The sequence below is a fragment of the Pithys albifrons genome, chromosome 3, assembly GCF_047495875.1.
Source record: "Pithys albifrons albifrons isolate INPA30051 chromosome 3, PitAlb_v1, whole genome shotgun sequence".
NCBI lineage: Eukaryota > Metazoa > Chordata > Aves > Passeriformes > Thamnophilidae > Pithys > Pithys albifrons.
In genome coordinates, this window is record NC_092460.1 from 10,286,728 (window position 1) to 10,293,159 (window position 6,432).

General features: G+C 49.4%; 1 protein-coding gene across 4 annotated transcripts in view; it reads right to left on the bottom strand.

Annotated features, from left to right (window-relative positions):
• PLXNB1 (plexin B1) overlaps positions 1–1,933 on the bottom strand; it is a 77,265-nt gene extending 75,332 nt beyond the window's left edge. For 3 of the 4 annotated variants that reach the window (XM_071550446.1, XM_071550443.1, XM_071550441.1), the window contains exon 1: positions 1,868–1,933. The gene's annotated coding sequence lies outside the window, so the exon portion shown is untranslated. The remainder of the gene's footprint in view (positions 1–1,867) is intronic. The other variant, XM_071550444.1, reaches the window with a different exon arrangement.
• Between the last annotated feature and the right edge of the window lie 4,499 nt (positions 1,934–6,432).

The window sequence follows — 6,432 nt, forward strand, 5'->3', positions numbered from 1 at the left end:
GGCATCACACATTTGGCAGGCAGCCTTTTTCCAGGCTCATGGGGCCACCTTCAGCAGCAACAGATACTTTTCAGACTCATTTCCTTGCAGGCTCTGCTGGTGTTGCCAGGAAAGCCCAAGCGTGCCAGCAGCAGCAACTGGCAGCAAGAGCCCTGCTCCACACAAAGACTGGCACCGAAGGGAATGGCTCTGCACGCTCCTCACAGCCCTCTGTCAGCTATTCCCTTTGCCCTTATATGGGAACATCCCGTGGCCCTGCTGGGAATATGATGCTGTTGGTGGACATGAAAGGTAAGGCAATACCTGAGCTGTCAGCAGGCAAGGACAGAATTTTTCTGTTCTGAAAAGCAAGCACAGTCTTGGAGCCTGAACTCTTTACAGCACTCACGTGAGAGAAAGCAGAGATTAAGTGTCAACTGCTGACAGTCTGCACCCACCTTTCTCAAGAGTTATGCTGGTGATTTTAATCTTATTAAATATTGTTAATCGTATTACTAACCTAACTCTTTTCACATGTTGGAAGAAATTTAAAGACAAAATTCCATATATGATCATGCTATGGCAAATGCTTTCTAGCCAAATCTCAATTCAGGGCAAGTCTGTGGCTTGCAGATTTCAGTTCTACTACACAGAGGTATGGACAAGCATGGAAATAGTCCTCTCAGCACTAGACTACCGACGAGTCACCTTCCCTGCCAGATTCTTTTCTGTCCATAACCTGTTTGATTTCTCCTCCTGGGATTCTGCTAGGCATTCCTGGCCTCTCAAAGTGACCCTATTAAAACCTGTGAAATTCCATGCCCCATTTGTAACAAGGGGAAACACCAATGTCCCCGTTAAGATGCATAACCACGTAGCACAACAGCTCAGTGCATCAGCTTCCTCCTGAATCAGGGCGAATGCTTCCATCACTGGCTTAGCTCCCGACGTCACACAGACATATCATTAATAAAAGTAATTGATTTCTGCATTTTATACGCAAGGCAGAACACTCCTGTGACCCCCGTTCAGAAAGTGAGGCCACAAATGAGCAGGTCACATTCAGCCTCACAAAGAATAAGGCACTTGTTTAGTAAAATACTGATCCTGCTGTTTTACAACGCTCAGGGCTGTAGCCTCTTCCTTCAGCACTCCAGATATTCTCCCAGGACTATTCCTATTCCAGACTGTTGCCCTGAGATAAAGCAGCAGCAAAAGAAACTTCAAATTTGAGAAAAGAAAGATCTCAAATTGCAACTCCTGGAACAGGAAACACACCTGCTCGGGGGGCCCAAACACTTGCTGCAAACTCTTTCGAAAGGAATGCGTTCAAGGTGAGAAACGAGATTCCCAGACCGACAGGAATCACCCAGCACAACCCCAGGCGCGGGGCGAGGGGCGGACAACCCTCGGAGCGCTGCTGCACGGGCTGCCCGCCCCTCGCCTCCGCCACCAGCTCGGAGCCACCCGCTCCGAGCCCTGTCCATGTCGCGGGGGGATCACCCGGTCCCACCACCCTCGCATCCCGGCGGTGCCACCGGGGAAGAGATTCACCGGGCTCGCCAGCCCTACCGCCCGCTTCTCCTCCTCCTTCTCCGGGGCGCGGAGCCCCGGCGACCCCCGCGCTCCCCTGCGCAGAGCCCGCCGCGGGGGCGGCCCGGGGCGGGGGCTTTCCCTGCCCACCGGAGCCCCCTGCCCCGCCCGGGAGGCGCCGCCGCTCCGGAGGGGCCGCGCCCATCCCCCCACGCGGAGACAAAGCGCGGCCCCCGGGCGGCACCTGCCGCCGCCCGCTGACCCCCAGCAGCACTCCCCCGGCCCGAGCCGGTCCCGGCGGTGGCGGCAGCGCCGAGCCCCCCGCCCCGAGCCCCCGTTCCCCGCCGCCCCTCACCTGCCGCTGCAGCCACCCCGCTCCGCTCCCGCCGCCACCGCGCGCCGCCCGCACCGAGCCGCGGAGCGCCGGCCCCGCCCCCGGGCCCGCTCCGCCAATCGCAGCCGCCGCTCCTCCGAGGCCGCGCCCCCACTACCCCCTCATCCCCCCGCCCCCCCCCTCGTGCGCGGCCAGCGGCGAGTTCCCATTGGCTGCCACGGGAGGGGCGTGGCCCGCGCGCCCCCGGCGCGCCCCGAGCCCGGGACCCCCGGCCCGAGGGGCTCCCGCCCAGCACCGGCAGCCGCGGCCGATACAAGCGAGGCCCGGTGAGGGTCGAGTGCTCTGGGTGCTGCCGCCAAAACGAGCGGCGACTGCTGGCCGGCCCGAGGGCACAGCGTCGCTGGCGAGAGCTGAGCTTAAAACTGTGCGTCTTGGAAGAAATCGCAGCGTTTCTCTTCTCTCTGGTATTTGTGGCAATGTAACTTCGGTGCTGAGCTCGACAAGCCTTTGTGCTCGGCTGTCCTCAGCCAAGAGGGTCGAGGGAGCGGGAATTGCAGCGGTGCAGTGGGCACGGGGCACAGGGAGCAAAATAGCAGCTAAACCTGAGAGCAAATCCGGTCTGTACTTACTTAGGAGTCGTCCTGGACACGCACAGGGGAGGCTTAGGCACAGCCCAGTTCCCATTTGCAGAGCATGTGGGAACCAGCACATTAGCAAGATTGAAGAATGTGAAAGCATAGTTATCTCCAGTTGCAAAACAGTGAAGGACACACCATTCCAGCCGAAAGTCTGTGGAGACAAAAACACCATAAAGCAGAAGCGCCTGAAGTGATACGTGTAATATAAACTGACTGCAAGTTTTGTGATTTTTATTCCTGTGAAGCTGGAAGCTCCAGTCATGCACAGAGCAGAGGCTGGAGCTCTGTATAACAGACAAAGGCATTTCTTGCTCCTGAGAACTGACTGCATAAAATCCTGTCTCTGAATTAGGGATAAGTTCTGTCAGTAACAGCTCTACAGAGGGACAGAATTAATGCTCCCATTTTTCTCGCTCACACTGCAACTTCTGTGTTCCCCAGATGTGCTGCATTCTGTTATGTTGTTGATCAGAGAATATACAGTTAGTCTAACAACTGACTTGTTCTACATGCAGTGACCAACTGTAAGTATTGGTCATTTGACTGCTGAGCTGACTCCCAGATGTTTGGAGAGCCCAGACAAAAGACGAAATTATGCCCTGAGCGTCCGGCCACAACTTCTGTGTGGGAAAAGAACACGTATCTGGAGACATGTAGAAGTGATAGAAGAGCTGTAGGTAGAAGCAAACTTTGAGGAAGAGTGGACTGGCCTGGGTTGTGAAAGGTACAGAATTCACTGTATTCCAGCGATGCCCATCACTTTTGCTTTTTGGCTACAGATGAGGCTATAGATCTCTGCTGAAGACATAAAGCTGCTCTGAAAGTCTGAATCAGACTTCCCTCCCACGTGCATTTCTGACATTTCAGAGGAACATAGTTGGTACAAGTCTCATGCCCGGAAGTGTCATTGAACATCTACTCTCTTTGTTACAATCTATCAATCTCTTGTACTCCCATCCCTAGCCCCCCAAAAGACTATTTTATAAAGGAAAAAATATGTCTGATAGTTTGGAGATGCTGAACAGTCCCCAAGATCTGGCAGCATGTGATCATGCTGCCAGTCTCCCAAAGGAAGGATTATTTCAGAGGCAGCTGCCGGCTACTTCTCCAGACCTTTGCTCCTTGGCATTTCATCATGCTGAGGAGTCCTTGGGGTCCACTGCACACAGAGCCCATGAGGACTCTCATGAGGGCATGATCCCTTACCTGCTCTTCTGCCTATACAGAAAAAGCCACCCTATTTCCACACCCCACCCACTGAATTGCTCTTCAGGTTAGAGCTCACTGAACAGAGAATCATCTCACTAATCAGAGACATTTTAACTGCACTCAAATTGCATCCACTAAGATCCACTTTTGGTGACTAAGAGCATTAAAACAAAAAAGAAAAAAAAATCCCAACTTTTCTCTGCTCCAACCCATTCCTGACTCAAAACACTAATCCCCTTTGTGCCTTTCCTCCAGAGCCAGTCTCAACCTGCAGCCCCTTCTGTCTGGTAAAACACATGTGCAAGCTTCACTTTAAAAACAGCAAAAAGCCCTGTAAGAGCATATTGGAAAGGAGCAGCTTTTCCTTTTGTCCCATGGCAGGGACAGTGCAGGGAGCTGGCTGCAGAGTATGCCTTGGGAGCAGGGCAAGAACAGCTTCTGTGCACTTTAGGTATGTTATAGTGCTCCCCTCTTACTGTACTTACAGAACTCCTGAGTGACATGGCATTACAAACTCCCCCTTCTGGGAGGAGTTTTGATCACTCTGCACAAAAATCTTGCCGTTCTTAAAAAAAAGAAAAAAATCAAACCCAAACAAACTCTAGAGAAAAAGCTAGTTCTCAAACATTACACAGCTGAAAATGGCATCACACAAAATCCAAACATGTTGAAGAACAAATTTACACAGTTTTTTATTTCCATTTGTTGAGAAGCTTTTTAAAAAAGATATATTTAAATCCTTAAAGGATCCTCTTCTATAAAAGCCCTTGTTCATGTCTGGTTCTAAGCAGGTTAGCTAAGTTTCTTACATAACTATTATGATAATCACAAGGCTAGCAGCTGCTTATGTTCCTTTTGATTTCATTCTTACTCTTCCTCTCCTCCAAGCAGGGGATGAGACGGGTTAAGAAAGTCACAAGGGATGCATAAATCCTGTCTATAGCTTCTGGGAATAAACTGCATTCACAGTAGTAATTCAGGGACCAACAGAAGGTTAAACTACATCTACTCTATTTCATACCTGACTCTGTTTCTTTTAAGTTTCCAGTTAGTCAGAACATTTAGAAACAGTATTAAGGTCCTTGTTATGGTCTTTGGGCACCAACAGTTCTGCTTGCAGCAGTCTGTCAGTGTTAAGGATCTGCTTTTGAATGGGAGAAGTGCCCAGCACCCCAGAACCTGCAGGAGCAGAGCAAGAGACTCTGAGCACACACACCTATTTACACAGGTTTACTTTTCTCCCTGCAGCACACAGCAAAACAAGTTGGGATGCTTGTGGCATTCCCTTTGTCTCAGAGCTCTGCTGCTGTATTTGAGCACAGACCTTCTTGGATTATCCAATTGCCAAGCACCAGAATTTGCACTTCTCTGTCTTTTATGAGGAAGGTCATGAATAAAACTTGCTAGCAAAAATCTGGCAATAAAATACAGTTCTAAATATATTTTGGACAAATCCAGCATTGTCTCCCTTTTCCTAGCTCATGAACCTCAATCCTACTGCAAATCTTAATCCTGTTTCTGAGGTAAACAGGACACCTCTACCACTCCTAAACTCCACAAAGAGGGAAGTGTTTGTTTTTAGAAGGTATTTTTTGAAAGGAACCGTCTTTTCCAAACTAAGAGTTACAAAGAAATCAACAACAGCACCTGCAGCTTCCGACCAGGATCCTAGAATGGAACATTCAAAACTCAAGTGTTGATAAACAAATACATATATCCTGACTGTGACACTATATATAATTGCTTTTGTCCTGTCTTCATAAGCAACATTTTCTAGTCCTTTAATGAATGAAGGAATGGCAACTTCCCTCTTCAGAATGCACCTACTGTTAGAAGTCTGCAGTGACCTAATACAAAGTTATTTCCATAGCCACAAGGCTGTTTGCTTTTGAGTTACCAGTGGTTTCTCATGGAGCGGTAAGAACTCAAAATAGCTTAGCATGGGCCAAGCTCAGCCCACTGCCTCTCATTTTTCTATAGTTAATGTCTATCAAAGGGCTTCCTGTTGCTCTTATTAGGTTCCCTCTCCAGCTTAGCTTCTGTGACTTGACAGACAGTGGAATTAACTTGAATCAGCACAGGCTTCCTCTGACATATGCACAGTATCCAGGTCCATCCCTGGCCTCACCAGAGTTGTACACGGTGTTGCAACCACCATCCCCTCTGGCTGATGAACACTGGGGACACAGGGCTGGCTGAGCCCCGCTGCCCACAGAGGTCTTTGCTCACAGAAAGAGCAAGAATTTAAGTCTCAAAAAGCCTTTGCAAGCAGAACTTACTTGTTGAGGAGAGCTTCTGCTGAAAAACCTCATTGCAAAAGTAAACTTAACTGTCTGTTACAAACCTTATTAACAACCTAAAGGTATGCAACAGAATGCCTCGGGGTGGGGGAGGGTGGGGGGCATGGAGGTGGTTTGGGTTGTTTCTTTGGGTTTTTTTGTGGTTTTTTTTTTTTTGACTAAAATAGCCCAGAAGAACACAGGCAACAAAGTATTAATTCCTGGCTGACTCATCAGGAAACATGCACTGAGATGTCCCTCGGCTTTGTGTAAATCACTGTTGCTACTGCAAATGTACCTGAACTAATGTGAGTGCCCAGTTAAACACCCCCAGACAGCAGTGCTGGTTTTGTTCGAACTCGTGTATTTGTCCCCTGCGTTACCATGACAAAGTTTTAGCATAAAGTACTAAACAGATTATACATATAGTCTATGTTACAGCATCCTGCTGGATACTGCC